Here is an 18919-nt window from a genome sequence, read left to right as displayed (position 1 = left end):
GCACGCCCCTCAGATATCGGCATCCAATCGAACATATCACGGCACTGATGGTCTGATGCACTGACTGGTCCGGTATTGTTTCGTTGGGCGTGGTCACTTGTTGGCGGGTAGAGCTTGGGAACTGCGATGAGGTGCGTACATTTCTATTCTTCTGCAAAGATGCGATATCGTGGTTCCGGCAAGTGGATTTCCTTCTCAGAAACCCAAGTGCACGTGCGCGCCACATACTGCTCCCAGCATTGTCCCTTTCCGGCAATTGCAAATCTTTCCTGCATTCACGGGAATTCCTCTAATGGCCGTAATCACCTTGCTCCTTTCTTGTCCTGTACGTCAGCGGACGTGTCACTCTGTCGTCTCCTTTGGACAATAGACATTCCTCACTTGACAATAGCGCTTCTCAACGGAAGGGTGAACAATTGAACAAAAGCACATCTGGCTATTTCTCACAGGGCGACGTTTCTTTGTATTTTTCTTGATGTTCCCTTGACAGGGTCAATTTGGCATTTGCAGGGTCTCGACAAAGCAAAACAGGCTCACACAAAAGGATTCATGGAAACAGGCTCACTTAGAGCCTTTGCACCAACAGCACATATCCACATATCGCACATATCGCAAACACGTGACGGCGCTCGGCCAATGGGAAGGTCGAATGCCGAAGGAGAGCGCCGGAGAGGATACGTGTGGCAATCTTCACAAATTGGCGTTCCTTTTAGTTCATACTCCCCCTCCTCACATCCCATCTCCCCCTCCCCCTGGACGCCAAGAGTGCCGCCACCACTTAGGCCGGCATAACGAGTGTCCAGTATTCCCACCCCAATTATACCCTAAAGAACTTAGTAGTATTAGTAGTTTATTGAGGGGTTTTATTAAAACCCCTCAATAAACTAAAAGTAGCGCCATCTCCTCTCTCCTCCTCCGGCGGCGCCGCTCCTCCTCTCGCATTTCGACCGTGGCTCCACCTACGGGGTGCGCGACTAGCGCACGCTCTCCGGAGCAGGCGCCCTTCACAGCCGTCTCGATCAGAGCCGCGCGCGCGCCGATCGAGGCGGCTGTGCGCTGGGTCTCACCAGAGCCTTGCATTTTGTCGCAATGTGTTCAGGTTAAAATGTTACTCACTGCTGAAACATAATTACCGAATGTTGACAGGGATTTCCCGCCAGAGTAGTTTCAGCTGTGAGTGTCATACGTACACCACATATACGTGATTTCGGCGTTGGTTCAACTCGCCGTCATCTCCGTGTGTCCGTAGTTCGTCACATTTGGCCACTCAGCGGCATGCTTTATAAAATTTGTAACTAGGCGGCGGACAGGAACAATTTTGGAACAGTCTGTGTATGGTTTCTTTGCAGCGTTGACTGGATTGCGAGCTGCCGGTAAACTTAAGAAGTGTGGCAGAAGCTGTCTTTCATGTATTTTCAACTTCAGCTGCAGATCAAATTAACTATAGGCGGCGGAAACTGCTGTCTGTGTGGAGTCTTTGCAGCTTTGATTGACTTGTGAGCTACCGGTAAACTTAGGGAGGGAGCTAGCAGCTATTTTTTTTTATATTTGGCGTTGAGACGGTGCCGTGTTCAGCTGCCATGGTGTGTCACTATACGTACACGATTTTGGCGTCGATTTAACTCGCCTTCACCTCCTTGAGTCCGTCAGCCGTTGACAAAAGTGCGCAACATGCTTGAAAAAAAATTAACTAGGCTGCGGAGCTGCAGTCTGTGTGGTTTATTTGCAGGTTGGACTGAATTGTAAGCTACCGTGAAACTTGAGAAGCGTGGTACCAGTTTTTTTTTATATTTTCGCTGAAACGGTTCCATTTTCAACTGTCAGTGCGTGACACCATTTGTACGCGATGTCTGCGTTGGTTGAACTCGCCTTCACCACCGTGCTTCTATCAGCCGCCGGCCAAAGAGCGCAACATGCTTGAAAAAAAAAATTAAATAGCCAGCGGGAACGATTTAGTAGCAGTCCGCGTGGCAGCAAAACACACGGCGATATGTGCCGCGCGCACGCCGCCCGCCCCGCTGGAAAGGAGGAAGCTGCACGCCCAGCAAAAAAAAAAAGCGCGCGCGCGCACGTGACGGCGCTCGGCCCATGAGAGGGTCGAACGATGAAGGAGAGCGCAAGAGAGGAGGCGGGCGGCAAACTTCACATGTTGGCGCTACTTTTAGTTTATTGAGGGGTTTTAGGTTTTATAGAGCTGAGGCGTCATCTATCGCATAGGAAGGGGTTCTTTCCCGGGGAGCTTGCTCAGACACGGTGCGTGATAGACGCGGAAGCTGGGCCTTCGTGTCTAAGTGTGCCGGCATTATATCATTGCCGCCGAACGGCGTCTGACGGTGCTGAGCAATGGATGCTTTTTAAATGGATCGAGAAGCAAACCATGGCCACCGAGAATCCGAAACAGGAGCAGCGTGCTGCTTGACTCGAAAGAGTCCGCATGAGGGAAGATCGTTCTAGTGCTTTTAATGGTACGCGTCCGGCGGTCAAGCTCATTTTTGCAATGGATATGGTTCTTCTCTGGCTACCTTAACGTATCTGAAAAATATATCAGTTTGGGTTTCTGCTTATTACGTTTGATCCTGAAATGCGTGGTATCACACAACGCATATTTTTGCACGGGGACATGAACCGAAATGTGGTTTGTCTCCGATGATTTTAATACTTTTGTGCGCAGGATACGTTTTTACTTTTTGGGAACCATCGGAAATGGCACGATTGGCCTCCTTTAAGCCAGTGTATAAACAGCGCAAACTTGGACCAAGTTTCCCTATTCGGGGCATGTACGTTGATATATTACAGCAATCTTTTTATATATTGCGCCATTCGCTGCGAATATAGCCATAAAGTTTACTACGCATGCGCGGAGTCTAGACACCTGCAACATGGAAGTTAAAAGTTCAACCTTGAGAAAGTATGGGATATCTCTTCTTTCAGTGCTTTTGCTTTCGTTTTTAACAAGATGATTCCAAACTGATGTTCAGGTCGCATTTTGTATTTTGCATATAAGGTTCAACGGTTCATTCAATTGATGCTACATGTTTCCGAATATTCTTCTTTTTTTAAATCAAAATTTACTGTGGTAATTAGCATTACATTGAGTATTCTCATTTGATTTTATTTAAACTATGCTCCCAGAGGGGCAATGATAGCTCTGTGTCACCCGTTAATAATTAAGGGGGTATTATTAACGATGCGCCCTTAACGGTGCGCACACTCCCAGACACCCTTAGAGTGAGTGGGGGTAGCTGTTCCGGTCGCAAAGGAGATGCCCTCGACTTGCGTGGCAAGCTCAGCCGGAATTCAACTACCTTGTAGTGACAGAAGGGGGGTGGTCGTTTGGTGCCCAGCGGTCGCCGGTTCAAACCAGAGTAAGGATCGGAGTCAGAGGTAACAAACAAAACCACAATTTATGCACAGCAAGAGACGATACAAAGGAATACACAATATCACTTGAAGTACAACAGACGAGAGGTTCACAGAATACAAACGCTAAGCATGCAATTACACAGGTATCCAATAACGTAGAGGCTTTACAACAGATGAAACACGGGAGAGTACATAAACAAACACCAAATTGTTCACCGGGCACTGTTGCAGTCCGACGCCTCAAGAGTCACGATGTGGCCGCCATACGAGACGAGCGCCGCTCCCTTGAAAGTCCGTGGGCTTGCCAGCAGCGGGTGATCCCCGGGAGTCCAGTCGAAACACAGGCGAGCACGTCGCAAAACACTTGACGAACTGACTGACTCGCTGACTGACTGACTGACTGACTGACTGACTGACTGCCTCATCAAGCGGCGCGGTCTCTTTAAATAGGGCGCGCCGCGTCTGTTTGTTAGCACGCGCCAAAGCTAGCGCGCACACACACATAACTTCGCTGGTTATAGCTCCCTCTTCTCCTCCAGTCGAGCCGCGCGTCGTCATTGGCCAGGTCCCACAGAACTTTCTCGAAGGGCCTGGCACATTCCAGGCCGATGAACCACCGTCCTCCCCGGGCAATGGGAAAGAGGGTCACGGCAGCGCGTACAAAGCTACGCGCTCTCCCGCGCGGGGAAGGGGGGCTTTTCTCTCCATGCCTTCCACGCGACGCCGCGTGGGCCTCGCGCCGTGCCGACTTGATGAATATGTGCGCCGATTTCGTGACACTGCCCCTCCCTTAAAGAATATTGTCCCACAATATTCACAACAACCACGAACATCGCGCGCACATGCATGCGCTCACAAATATATGGGGCAAATGACCATATCACACACATTGCACAAATTTCACAAACTGTAATAACGCCTTACGAAATTCACACATCAATGCCATGAAATTCACAAACATAGCAACATACTGTTGTTGGATACATGCCAAGGATCAGTAACATAGAAACACACAAATATTCAAATGTGCAGCACCCAAACCTAAGCCATGCTTTCGCCTATATTTCCACACTCGGGATGCACCTTCTTGGAACGTATCGGTTCCTCTCCAACTTTCAGATACGCCAGTTTTCTTTCTTACGAAGCACTGGTACTTCTTTCTCACGCGTGTCCTGCTTTTCTTCCTCATTCGCGCTTCGATCTTCCTTATATTGTCTATTTGCCGATCAGAAGTAGTTTGGCCCTTGTATCTGGGGGCCCTAACACTACGCTCGCGGAGAGAAATGTTGTCTGCAGGCCTAATATTATTCCGTGCCGGCCGCCCAGTTTCTTCTCTGTTTGAGCTGTTCTCCTTGCGCTTCAAGTCCTTCAGTAAGTTCTTCCTTTTCTTTCTTCTTGACTTTTCCGGCTCCATTTCACCTGACTTGGCAGGTCTGAAGTTGTTTCTTTTCATTTTCACTTTTATTCGCACTTTTGGCCGAGAAACGTTTGATCCGGTTTTACCCGCATAATCAGAACATTGCTGTCTGAAAGGAGCGTCTTTTTGAGAACTTTGTTCTCGCTTAATCCTTTTCATTTTCTTTCTTTTCTTCACGACCTCCAGTCGTACTTTCTCAAAGCAGGACTCATTTTCAACTGGGAGTTCTTTCTCTTCACTTTTAATTAATTCTTCTTTCTTAAATGTTTCCATGAATTCCTTCATTGCCGTGCAGTCTTCACTTTCCTCCATTTCTGAATCCTCAAGGTTAGGATCTGCACTGCCAACGTCATTCAAGCTTTCGTGCTCACTGCTATTTGAAGTCTCCTCATCCCGGTCACTCATGCACTCAGCCATGGTGTCATTTAATGAGGAGCTACAATCCTGCCCTTCTTCATCTTCAGGCTTTGAAAACACCGAGGTTTCTGGCTCGACATCTGCCGTTGCAGCTTCTCTGCAACCTGTCGTCTCGGAGGGCACAATCTCTTTTTTTTGAGAATTATGAACTTCAGTTCGGTCATCTGAAGTTTCTGTTGCAGGAACACGCTGATCCACAACCTCATTCTGGCTGCTGGAGCCAGTTTCTACAGTATCGCTTGGTTCACTGTACTTTCTAATATAAGGAAAGGTAACCTCCGGAGGCTCGGTAATACCTTTCAAACGCCGAACTTCAGCCAGCTTTTTGAGAAGGATATCTCTCTCTTTTAAGAATTCTTTTTCTTTTTCTGCCTGCTTCCTCAGCCATTCTTTTTCTCTTTCGGCTCTCTTCCTGAGCCATTCTTTTTCTCTTTCTTCTTCTTGTCTCTTTGCCTCTGCTTGCTTCCTGAGCCATTCTTTTTCTCTTTCTTCTGCTTGTCTCTTTGCCTCTGCTTGCTTCTTGAGCCATTCTTTCTCTCGTTCTTCTCTTTGCCTCTCTCTTTCTTTCTCAGCCTCTTCTCGAACCTCTCTTTCTTTTCGGTCCACCCATTCCCGCAGTTCAGCTCCTTTTAGACCTTTCTCTAAGCCCAACGCAATAATCTCCTTGAGATTCATCTTCAATCTGAACTGCCTAATACTAACACATAGCACTATCAATGGACCTTACACAACCGCTTCAGCGCGGTACCTCACGCTATCGCTCTGCTGTTACACTGTTTACGACCTTTTCGTAAACTCTTCAACTCGTTCTCCGTCCTCTGAGCTTGAATGCACCAAACGTCCTGTCGCGGACGCCAGAATAATTGTCACCCGTTAATAATTAAGGGGGTATTATTAACGATGCGCCCTTAACGGTGCGCACACTCCCAGACACCCTTAGAGTGAGTGGGGGTAGCTGTTCCGGTCGCAAAGGAGATGCCCTCGACTTGCGTGGCAAGCTCAGCCGGAATTCAACTACCTTGTAGTGACAGAAGGGGGGTGGTCGTTTGGTGCCCAGCGGTCGCCGGTTCAAACCAGAGTAAGGATCGGAGTCAGAGGTAACAAACAAAACCACAATTTATGCACAGCAAGAGACGATACAAAGGAATACACAATATCACTTGAAGTACAACAGACGAGAGGTTCACAGAATACAAACGCTAAGCATGCAATTACACAGGTATCCAATAACGTAGAGGCTTTACAACAGATGAAACACGGGAGAGTACATAAACAAACACCAAATTGTTCACCGGGCACTGTTGCAGTCCGACGCCTCAAGAGTCACGATGTGGCCGCCATACGAGACGAGCGCCGCTCCCTTGAAAGTCCGTGGGCTTGCCAGCAGCGGGTGATCCCCGGGAGTCCAGTCGAAACACAGGCGAGCACGTCGCAAAACACTTGACGAACTGACTGACTGACTGACTGACTGCCTCATCAAGCGGCGCGGTCTCTTTAAATAGGGCGCGCCGCGTCTGTTTGTTAGCACGCGCCAAAGCTAGCGCGCACACACACATAACTTCGCTGGTTATAGCTCCCTCTTCTCCTCCAGTCGAGCCGCGCGTCGTCATTGGCCAGGTCCCACAGAACTTTCTCGAAGGGCCTGGCACATTCCAGGCCGATGAACCACCGTCCTCCCCGGGCAATGGGAAAGAGGGTCACGGCAGCGCGTACAAAGCTACGCGCTCTCCCGCGCGGGGAAGGGGGGCTTTTCTCTCCATGCCTTCCACGCGACGCCGCGTGGGCCTCGCGCCGTGCCGACTTGATGAATATGTGCGCCGATTTCGTGACACTCTGAAATGTGGTCTATTCCTTATACGCTTTGCTTTTTCGTTTTCCCAGCATCTTCATCAACAAGTTATATTGTAGCAGGCATCGCTACTGTTTTGGTCGTCCTCGGGCTCGCAGTCCTGTTCGTAATGGTCTTAGTCAAGCGGCGAAGAGCAACCAAGTGAGTAAACATTGTGAACATGTTCTCACTACCATTATGGACCCGTGCACGAAAAAATTGAAGCAATTAAAAAAGACTATATATATATATATATACTTGCCTAAAGAAAACTGTACTGCTGGAAAAGAAAAATGTTTTAATTTCAGCATACAGCACGCAACATCTTTTCTTCTGCCAAAAATTTAAAACGAATCTAGATACCTATTTTCTGCCATAGACATTGCAGCCTTCACGGTCCTTACGATGGAGCAAATTGTTGAGACGCCATCTCAAGCTTTGACGTAAGCCTCGCACACCTGCGAAGCAAAGTCTAGGTGTTTTTGGAAACAAATATTTTAGGTGACACGTAAGCTCCCTGTTTCAGGGTTTGTCAGAAGAGTGTTATTGGATTTTGTCTGGGCTACATTCGCGAATTCACAGTTGTGCACATACACTTTGCTGTTAACCTAATCACTAATGTCTTATTTCCGCCCCTACTAATTTGCACATAGTTATCAGCACATAGCTGTAAGCTAACATGCTGTGAGAAGATTCCCAGCATAAAAATAAAGTCGCGTGCTTTAACCATGGCCGTACGAGAATGCCAGCATTGCCTGGCGATAACTCACATGACTATAGGGGGTATTCACTGACGTGCTGTGCGCGGTGCATTTGGGGGTAATTAAGGCGCAGTCGGCCATGTTTGTGTCCACGGAAAGAACAGAGCGAACGTACGTATCAAGTTCTGTCGTGCGGTTCTACAAGCAGTGGCATCCGCAGCTATATGTTGTTTATTGAGCTATCGTAGACTGTAATAGACGCTTGCACAGTGTAAACAACGGAAGCTGAAGAGCTGCGCGAACAACCTCGGCATTTTAAGGTTCCGGAAGTACACACGAACAACTCCACCCGAACGAGATACCTCACCGAGATGCGACGCCACGTATATGGCTGGCACGGCTCAACCGCACAAGTATCATGGAATATGAGAAATGTATGTCAAAATGGGCTGGACTGGAATCTTCCGGATGTGCCCTAGCAGCCAGCTCTTGTCACTATCCGTGCACGACTGTTCTTCACGCACTCGGAAGACATATTCCCGGTAAAAGAGCAGCGCGGTATCGCTTCCAGTCATGCGCATGCATGCAGCGCGCCGCCAACACCTCTTCGTCGTGTTTTGCTGCAATAAAATCCTTCATAGAGGGCTCGCTAAACACTGTGTTTGCCGCACTTGCCTCATTCGATCCGAAGAAGTCGGATGTTCGCATCGTCTGTGTCGGCTGCTAATCAAAGCAGACCGCATGCAGATTCGGCGAAGGAACGTAGGCGGGCAGAGTTGTTTTGCAGAATGTTTGAAAAGCTTTATAAACTTATTTATCTCTTATAACAAATCAAGTTTAGCTTGGCCAAAACTGCGCTGTATTTGAAGAGTTTTGTTGCAAAAAGTTATTTCGAGCCCGCAAGGCAACGAGGTGGCGCCACCGGTGTCATCGCTGTGGCCTGTGGCAGCGGTTTCTTTTGCTTCCTTACCGCCACAGACGATCCAAACATCCGACTTCTTCTGATCGATTGAGGCACGTACACCAAACAAGTTTTGTATAAAAGATACTAACTACCAAACGCCATTTCTATGCAGAATATCAGCTACAAAAACTCAGCGGTTTAGTTGGTATAAACGCTGGACGGCACGCACGTAATTGCACAAAGAGCGAGTTCGTCTGTCTCAACCGCGGCTCTTAACCTAGCCGCTTTTAACGTAGTTGCGTTCTTCGAGTGGTCAGTAGGCTTGCGAATGGTTTCTTGTGAGAAGCTCGTCCGTAGGACAAGGAATTCATGAATGTCGCACATATTTATGCGTGCGCACAGGCCGACGCTTACTGTGCAGTTGCGCACATCGACTGCACACGGGTCGGTACCAAAAGTTTTTTCGTACAGGTCTCTGTCCGCATCGCGCACACTTTGCCCCCCCCCCCCCCCCCCGCCCCGTACTAGTACTAGTCAGAACAGGACGCAAATATGGCGTCGGCTGCACACTGACGTCAGCTGTGACGTCATGTGAATACCCCCTATAGTCATCCGAAGGTCTCGGGTTTAAGCATCAGCCCTTACAATTTCTACCCTCCTGGGAACTCCTGCAAAGTCTGTCATCCAATGTAGCCGTGTGGTCACACATGCCACCTACCTGTTAAAACAAGATATGTAGTAAGTCAAATACCACCTACGAGTCACATGCTTGGGATTTCTTCTTCCCAACGCCGACTACACTGACGCATGTTTTTCTGGCACGCTAAATTCAAATTTTCTGCATCGATAGACATGTTTGGCTTCGAGGAAATGAGTATAAATCCTGCTGGCGAAATTAGTCATGCGTTGACGGCGAAATGGAAGCTTTCCTGAAGGAAATAGAAAGGGCAAGGGGGGGGGGGGCAATAAATGTAGCTTTTTCTTGGCGGCATAACAAGAAAAAAACGTTATAATGTTCATGACTTTGAAATGCACCAAAATGCAAAGGAAATGTCATATTAGTTTCCATATTGCTTTCGTATCGGACGCACATCTTGTGTGAGAAAAAATAAGCAGCCGTGGGTGAATGCGACAGAGGTATTTTTTTAACTTACCGTCCTAAACGCCATGGCGGCTTCTATCTCAATATTCCTGTTGAGAATTGTGCACTTTACTGAACAACTGAAACGTCAACAAGACAATTCACGCACTACCAAAAAATCGACAGATCGTAACAGACCTAAGTTCAGTATTAGCGCAGATCTGTTTCACTTCGAATGTGCGAAGACTCTTCTTTAAAAAGCAGTAAGACACCGCTCTTGTGTTTCCCCTTCCGGAGAACTTGTATTCGTTGTTGTGTTGACATCACAGATTTGTTTTTCGAATTTTCTCGCTGGTGATATATGTACATTATTCTCTTTCAATGTGCTGTAGTAAAGTACCCTTATCTTGATGAGGGGAAGCTATGAATTATCTTTGTCTGACGTCTTTAGGCTGATGGCTTACTATTTCATGTCTTTTATTAAGTTATGCTTCTGTCGTTGCCATTAAATCTAAGGATTAGTTAAAGCGTTTTTCTCTTTAAGTAAACCTGTTTCCACTTCCTTTAGGTTATCGGCAGCGGCTTTTTTGAATCCTATCTACGACACTTCTACTGAAGAGATAAGTGAGTGCAAATATTTTTATTTCTTTTAATTAGTTGCTGAAGTAAATCTGGTTGGCAGATAGTGATCTTTGACTCTCCTCTCTTTGAACGTAAACATGAATATCCTATGATGCTGACATTTTTAAACATTCTGGGTAATGCAACATACGCAATAGTGTTCCCGCATATACAGGGATAGCTTATTTCCTGTATGTATTTATTATCATCTTCTGTTGTCTTTTTTCTTATAGGGCTTTCCAGATGATGATCGAGAACTCTTCCTCCTTTTTCGGCGTATAGCCAATGGAAACCGTACCCTGTAAACATTTCAAGCTGCAAGAACGGCTGCTCCACTGAGCTCTAATTTATTTTCAAACCACTTTGGTTAAGGGAGTGGGTCAAATGTTTGTCAACTTTTGAGACTGCACTCATTTACAAGCTCCACGTATGTTAAGGCCTAATATTTTATGCAAGCCGTGGCTTGATCCGTACCTGAAAATAAGCTGAGGTTATTTAAGTGTTGATTTTTTAAGAAACAACAATATCGAACAATTACAGGAGCTTAGAATATTTAATAATTCACTCTGCGCTCAGGAGAATACACAACTGAAAATTACCAGCACTTCTTGCCTGGGAGGAGTCTTTATCTCTCTAAACTGCTAGGAAGATATCCAACAAGACAATCGAAGAAGGTGATCGGTAAAAAACAGAAATCACTAATATGCATAGCATAGTTTTCATCTTGCCTTGCCACTTTGCAGACATGGTTATTTGAGAGCTATTTTTCCAGCATATATCCTAGCGGATCATTATTGCGAAATTGCCTCGATGAAAATACAGTTCCAAAGAATGGAATATATATCGTTAAAATGTAGACGTCTGCGTAAGACTAATAATTTCTTATAGCCTTTACTCTCCTTATAAGGTTTCTTTTGGGTAAACAGGAAGTTATCTGATTTACTTTAGAACTCATCTGTCAAAAGATCGCGACACCATTTACACGAACAAATTTCGATTGCACAACCATGGCAGTTATTAAAAGGTTTGCAAAGATACTATAAAAATATCACTGTATCTGGCTTAAATACACGCAAATTTAAAATAAAAGAATGTGGAAGCTTGTAGTTTGCCTGTAGATTTATTTTCTTATTCGTCTGTTGCTTGTAGGTATTAGGTGACTGCTTTTACTCGTACGACAATCTTGGAGGTACTCCAATGGGTGTTCACTTTATTGCGTATATAGGTGTAGTCAGAAAGGAGATTAGGCCTAAAATAACATGAGAGAATTTCTTTGATGTGGCTGTTGCTTACGCAAATATGATTGCATTTTCCCCACTTTTTACAACAACCTTCAAACAGATGTACTCAAAATTATTATAGGGATAGAATGGGCGATATGAAATCATACCTTGTAACTAAAATTTAGGTAATTTTGAGGCTAATATAAAATAGAGCTTTTAGAGGGGTGGTATCATTAAGCAATTATTCTTTTTGAAGGGAGTATAGCTTTTTCTTCTGGGCCTTGTGATTGCTGTCATGAGCGAGGGCACAAACTTCAAGCAGTGCTTTCAGATCTGCCGGTCTGCCAGTATAAAGTTTGATGTGAAAATATATATTTCTTTTTATAAACGGCGCAGTTCCCAAGTGCATACTATTTTTCGCAGCCGCTATATCTTGTCAGAGGAAAAAAATTGGCAGTGGCGTAGCTCTGGTTAAAACTGGTAAATTGCGTACGCAATGGCCGCATGGCTACGCTTGTGTGTTCGCTTGGGGCGTAGCTTGTGTGGTTCGATAGTTTGGCTATAGAGTAACACATGACACACCATGGTTACGACTGTTCTTCCGGTGATTCTTCAGCGCGCTGTCTTCACTTGATGGCATTGCGGCGTTCCTGAGCAGTCAGGTGTTCATCAGTAGCCGACGAGGTGTAAGCACTCGGAGAACTAGAACGCAGTCGCCGAGCTTCATCTTGTGCACGACGCTTAGCACGACGTTCTTCACGTTCTTCCACTGTCTCTTGTGTACGTTGTCGCTTCCTTGCCGCAGCTTGTTGTCGACACCTCTCTTTAGCAGTCTGCGCAGCAAAGCAGTCACGGCGAGGCTAAAGCAACGGCGAACTATCTGTTCGGCGCGGAAGCGGCGCCGCTGCAGCGCGCGGGGCATTAGCGCGGCGCGCCGACGGTGCCGCCAACTGGCAGAGCTCGGCTGAAGTGGTTGCTCGGCTTGGCTGTGCAAGGTCAAGTGTGGCGTCGCCGGGGATCCGTGACGGCTTGAAACCTGGCTCAGTATTGCTATCGCAATAAATTGTATTTTGGGGGAACACATCGTGAGGGAAATTTAAACGCAAAACCGCCATATTTAAACGTATACAAACATGCTGAACCTATTTTATTAGGGGAGCATATTGTGACACCACAAAGAAGCCATTCCTTCCTAGTCAAAGACAAAGAGAACGACTTCGAGTCTGTTCGCGCTAGGGCAATGAAACGGATACAACTAGTATCGGTGGCCCGCCCTGAAGTTAATAAACCCGCGTCGCAACATAGCTACAATATGATGTTAGAAATTAGCCTGTGCAGCTAAGTGTTTAGAGAGATATAGTCAAGGAATCAGCACACTTCGAATTGCACTGAGGCTCAACTGTAGAAGGACACCATCGTAATAAACTTAGTACTTTTATATGTTTATTTTCCAGCAAAGTTCTGCATATTTAAGCTAATTTTAAATTTTAAGAGACTATAGAATATGTAAGATTCCTATTTTTTCTGCAAATGTCAGTCCTAAGTTAACTCTCAGTCGTGTGTGCGTGGCTGCATAGTGCGTGGTGGTGTCTAAGGTACTTGTACAAAAAGAATGTTTATAAGCCGTGGCGGAAAATTGTGTCAAAGCGTTTTGGCAGGCTGGTTGGGGGTGCCTCTTGTGAAGAAAACCAGAAACACAGACACGCCCACCAGACAAGAGGACCTACGAACACGGTGCTCACTACAAACTGAAGGAAGATGAAGGCATCATAGAGCCCTGCGCGAAAGCTCTATCAAAAATTGTGCTGTGACAGAATAAATCACAGCTGTGTACACAAGGTAAAGATGATGCTTCTGCTGGGCTTCCTCTGGAACTTGGCTTTTCCGTTGCCTAGTCGGCCGTCAAGAAGATCATATCAAAGTTGCAAGACGCGATGCAATTGAATCAGACGGAGGAGCAAACGTGTAGCTGGGGTTCGCTATATGCATCTAATTCTGCATCTATGCAGAATGTTCGAAAAAAAAAGACGTAGATGTCGATGTGGTTTCTGCACCTGTTCGTCTTGCTAGCTTCTGCCGAGCTGTGAACGAATGAAGGGGCAAGGGCTACAACAATGGGGCTAAATGCTCAACGAAGCGTTGGCAGCTCTTCGTCCCGTGCTATAAGCCGATATATTTATAAGTTTCCTCTATTTGGCGCTGGGAAGTACTTAGGAAAGACTACATGCTGTACTTATTAAAGACGGAATGAATCACACTGCTATGAAGTGTCAGAAGGTGCTTCTATCGACACTTCGCAAATAAATGCCTGGGTTGGGAATCGACAAAGAAAATAAATAGTGTGCTGCTTTGCCATAAAAATGAGTTGTCATTGCAAAAGCAAAATTGTTGAAATATGAAAACGCATGTCCCAATACCTCTTCGCTAGTACTCCTGCAAAAAAGAGCTGTCACTTATGGGGATTGATTGTCCAAGATCATTTTACCGACTTGCTTTCTGGTTTTCACCATATTTTTTTATTTTACAACGTAGGTCTCATCATCATCATCATCATCAGCCTGACTATACCCACTGTAGGGCGAAGGCCTCTCCCATATTTCTCCACTTAACCCGGTTCTGTGCTAGCTGCATCCACTTGACTCCTGCGAACTTCTTAACCTCATCTGCCCACCTAACTTTCTGCCGCCCCCTGCTACGCTTTCCTACCCTTGGAATCCAGTTTGTTACCCTAAGCGACCATCGGTTATACTCTATTCGCCCTACATGTCCTGCCCATGCCCATTACTTCTTAATTTTCACTAGAATGTTGGTAACTTGGGTTAGGTATTTCTCTGACCCACTCTGCACGCTTCCTATCTCTTAATGTTACCCCTACCATTTCTCGTTCCATAGCCCTCTGGGTTGTCCTCAACTTAAGTAGAACTCTCTTCGTTAGCCTCCACGTTTCAGCTCCATAGGTAAGTACAGGTAAGATGCAACTGTTGTATACTTTCCTCTTGAGCGATTCTGGTAAGCTGCTAGTCATAATCTGCGAGCGCTTGCCAAATGCGCTTCATCTCAACCTTATTCTTCTTATTTCCTTTTCATGGTCCGGATCTGCGGTTACTACCTGTCCTAAGTAGACATATTCGCCTACTACTTCCAGTACTTCGATACCTAATGTAAACTGCTGTTCCTTCCAGAGGCTGTTAAACATTACCTTAGTCTTCTGCATATTGATTTTTAAGCCTACCTTTCTACTTTTCCTGTCCAGGTCATTAATCATTATTTGTAGTTCATCCCCCGAGTTGCTTAGCAAGGCAATGTCATCAGCAAATCGCAGATGACTGAGGTATTCTCCATTTACCCTTATCCCTAACTGCTCCCATTCCAAGTCTCTGAATACTTCTTCTAAGCAAGCTATGAATAGTACTGAGGAGACTGTGTCTCTTTGCCTAACATCTTTGTTTATGGGAATTTTGTTGCTTTCTTTATGTAGAACTATGGTTGCTGTGCAGCCAATATATATATCTTCCAGCGCTTTCACGTATCCCCTGATTTCGCAATGCCTGCATCACCGTGAGTCAAATGCTTTTTTCGTAATCAATGAATGTTTTGTATAAGGGCTGGTTATATTCAGAGCATTTTTCTATCACCTCATTGATAGTAGAGTACCGTTACTGCGTTCATTTGCGAGTTCCGCGTTATCCCTTCATTTTGCCACTTAGTACTTAATGCTTTCTGCAGGTGGCGTCAAGCACTTATGCGCCACGTGTTGTTTCATCTCGCGCTGTGAAGCAAACATCATTGGCATCAACATCGTGCCCATGCACGAAAGTAGTCTGCTATCGCCGCAGCCGATTTCGCTTCGTGTATAACTACAACACACTGTCGTGCTGCACAGAAGATTGCCACTTTCGTTAAGCTCCACTTCAAAACACTCTTGCACTTTACATTGAACATGCAAATGTTTTATATGTTCAGTAGCAGCGCCGCTGGCCTTCCTGAATTCTGTGAAATGTCTGTAGGTTATCGGCGATCGTAGCCTGGCAATACTGACTGCGACGTTTTGATTAAATATGCTTCTTGATTCAGCAAATAGCAAACTATAGGAGAAGGTCTGCGAAACTTCTCCCCCCATCTTGGCTGCGCATTTTAAAGAGGTCAAGTATAGTATTCTTAGAAGGCGACAATAATAGCAGATACGCGTTTTCATCGTTGCCTTTATTGAATCACGCCCTTTCCATTGAAATATTATTACCGACGGATATAAAGAACCAATTCAAACTCCCCCCCCCCCCAATTGGATTTTCCAGAATAACATTTAAATGGCCCATAAATGCCTATTTACTAAAACGAGAAAACGCGCACAAGCACTGCATATCCCATCTGTTCTCTGCGTAACGTAATTTGTTTAGGCTAGCGTTATCAGTCCCGATGATATAGATCGAAATTGATGTTCCTTCTGTCCGCCCTTAGTTTGGCGCACGCCGGCGCACTAGAAAAAAAAATGAACAAAATGAAATTTAGAAGAGGACAGAACAACTCCTGTCCCGGCGCGTCGCATGCATGGGCCGTAAAGTGAAACACAATGACTTTCTCGTCAGGGTGCTCCAGGGTTGATGCCGCGTTAATCGGTTGCAAGCAACGTGGAAGCGCAGCTGACGTGCTCTGCGGTCTGGGACACCTCTAAATGCGCTAGCTCTTACCTTTCACTCTCGGATATTTTGAGTTGGGTTGGACGGGCCTGTAACGTGACCACTAAGGTCTTGAGACGAAATTTAAGTCCAAAGTAGTGTTCGCCATGGTCGGTTGACAAACTAGCCAGTGGCCACACAAGATGGCGGCCAGCCGAAGGCCCAACGTAGGTTGCATGATGCCATCCAAGTTGGCGGACACCCTCAGCCCGCCCTAGGGCCATGCCCCATAATCAAAAAGGGGGCGTGTAATGAACCGTTACGGTGGCCTTATATTAGTATCAGCTGCAATATATACCGTATGTCGCAGCTAACTTGAACCAAGGGTTACAAAATAATATATTTAAAGTAGGTCAGTGAAACCAGTTGCACACAACTGCGAGCCTCCTTGCGCTCCACCGGCAATTTCTTTTTGCTATCACTTAACTAGCTAATTAGCTAATTTCTAACTTACAAAATATTCACTTTATACCAAAAATGTGAATTGGAAAGTTGGAGAGCATCTTCAGAAGCCCCCATTCCAATAATTTCGGTAAAGAAAGTCTCACGTGTATTTTTTTTTTGCAGGCTTAAATGAAAGCCTGCGAAATGTAAATAATACCCCGTGACTAACGCATCAGAGCGCCACGATTATGGTGCTCTCAGTCGTGGTTTGAGCGAATGAAATCAACTGCGGCCGTGACCCGATCGTCCTATTGCAGCGTAGGAATGTTGGCGATGGTTGGAGCGAGCTCGAGTTCGCCCGTCGTCACCGAGATCTTTTGCAAGGGATGTGCACCCCAGCACCATACGTCATGACAGGCGGATGACAATAAAGTACCAGCAAATGAAAGTGCGAGCGCGAACCTGAGTCATGTCACATGATGTCATCTCGCTGCTTTACCCAGGCCTATACGCGCAGATTCAATGCCTGACACCTTATCGCTCATCCGCTTGTCGTGACATTCTCTGTTGGGACAGGCGTTGCAAAGGGCATGTTAGAATCTCGGTGGTGTCGGCTCGCCGCGCTCGCTGCTACTTGCACCGTCACGTGGGCCGGCTGTCTGACGCGGGCAAAGAAGAAATCGTAGGCATATCGGCCTGCCGCTTTAAGGGGGCCGAAGAGACACGGCCGCAGCTGATTTTGTTCACCCAAACTACGGCTTAGAGCACCAGAATCGTGGCGCGCGAATGGGCTAGTCACGCGGTTTTATTTGTATTTCGCGCCGTTGGTGTTTGTGGAGAAAGGGTGTATATATATATATATATATATATATATATATATATATATATATATATATATATACACTCCCTCCCAACAAACGTCACATCCACTGCCGTAAGTATACATCATTCGGCTAAACTTCTGGCCTTTTCGGTGGTGAGAGACCGGAGTGGTGTCTGACGATTAGTTGGGTTCGTATACATAAAATTCTCTAAATCTACTCTCACTAGGATGTATATGGCCGAAACACTTTGGATCTTTGGGGATCTAAAATGATGACAATTAGATTTCGGAGGGGGTACATATTTTGGGTAACTACTGCTCGTAGACACATGCGGGTGATACCAAACGATTCGTCTCGACGAGATTTGTGCTAAACGAATTTGTGATGGACGATAACTCCGACAGATTAGGGAGTGGCGAAACCAAGGTTCTTCATGATGACCCATAGATGGTGCTTTACTCAATGCCAGAGATCTGTGGGAAGGTTGCCACTTGGAGCCCACGGCAGAAACTACGAATAAAGCAGCCCAGCGAGACATGGGCTGGGCGTCTTTCTAGGCACCAGAGGCTCAGAACAATATATTGTACTAAGAACGCCTCAGGAAAGTGAACGACCATACGTAGGCAAGTAAAGTATCTAAATACTTATACCCGAAGACTGTTGACTCACAGGGGCGGAAAAGGACTAGGAAACCAAGCAGTAAGTATGTAGGAAGGCAGGACGGAGAAATAAAAAAAAAAAACATCAAACGACAGGTAAAGACAGTTGCTACAAACAGGAACTTTTCATGGGAATATAATCCGACCCTACGCACACACACAGATATATATATATATATATATATATATATATATATATATATATATATATATATATATATATATATGTATATATATATATATATATATATATATATATATATATATATATATATATATATATATATGTATATATATATATATATATATATATATATATATGTATATATATATATATATATATATATATATATATATATATATATATATATCTATATATATATATAATATAATCCGACCCTACGCACACACACAGATATATATATATATATATATATATATATATATATATATATATATATATATGTATATATATATATATATATATATATATATATATATATATATATATATATATATATATATATATATATGTATATATATATATATATATATATATATATATATATATATATGTATATATATATATATATATATATATATATATATATATATATATATATATATATATATATATATATATATATATATATATATATATCTGTGTGTGTGCGTAGGGTCGGATTATATTCCCATGAAAAGTTCCTGTTTGTAGCAACTGTCTTTACCTGTCGTTTGATGTTTTTATATATATATATATATATATATATATATATATATATATATATATATATATATATATATATGAATGAAAGAAGCCA

At 44.7% G+C, this 18919-nt stretch overlaps 1 long non-coding RNA gene across 1 annotated transcript; it reads left to right on the top strand.

Moving 5' to 3' along the window:
* The first annotated feature begins 7076 nt into the window (after positions 1-7076).
* On the top strand, positions 7077-11426 carry LOC146193384 (uncharacterized). Its single transcript, XR_014706448.1, has 3 exons — positions 7077-7187; positions 10280-10335; positions 10566-11426. It is a non-coding gene; the product is annotated as an uncharacterized LOC146193384 (long non-coding RNA).
* Positions 11427-18919: the final 7493 nt, after the last annotated feature.

The sequence above is a fragment of the Amblyomma maculatum genome, chromosome 4, assembly GCF_055883805.1.
Source record: "Amblyomma maculatum isolate TAMU_Amacu chromosome 4, ASM5588380v1, whole genome shotgun sequence".
NCBI lineage: Eukaryota > Metazoa > Arthropoda > Arachnida > Ixodida > Ixodidae > Amblyomma > Amblyomma maculatum.
The sequence above is the reverse complement of the archived record's forward strand: the minus strand, read 5'-3'. Positions and strand labels throughout refer to the sequence as shown.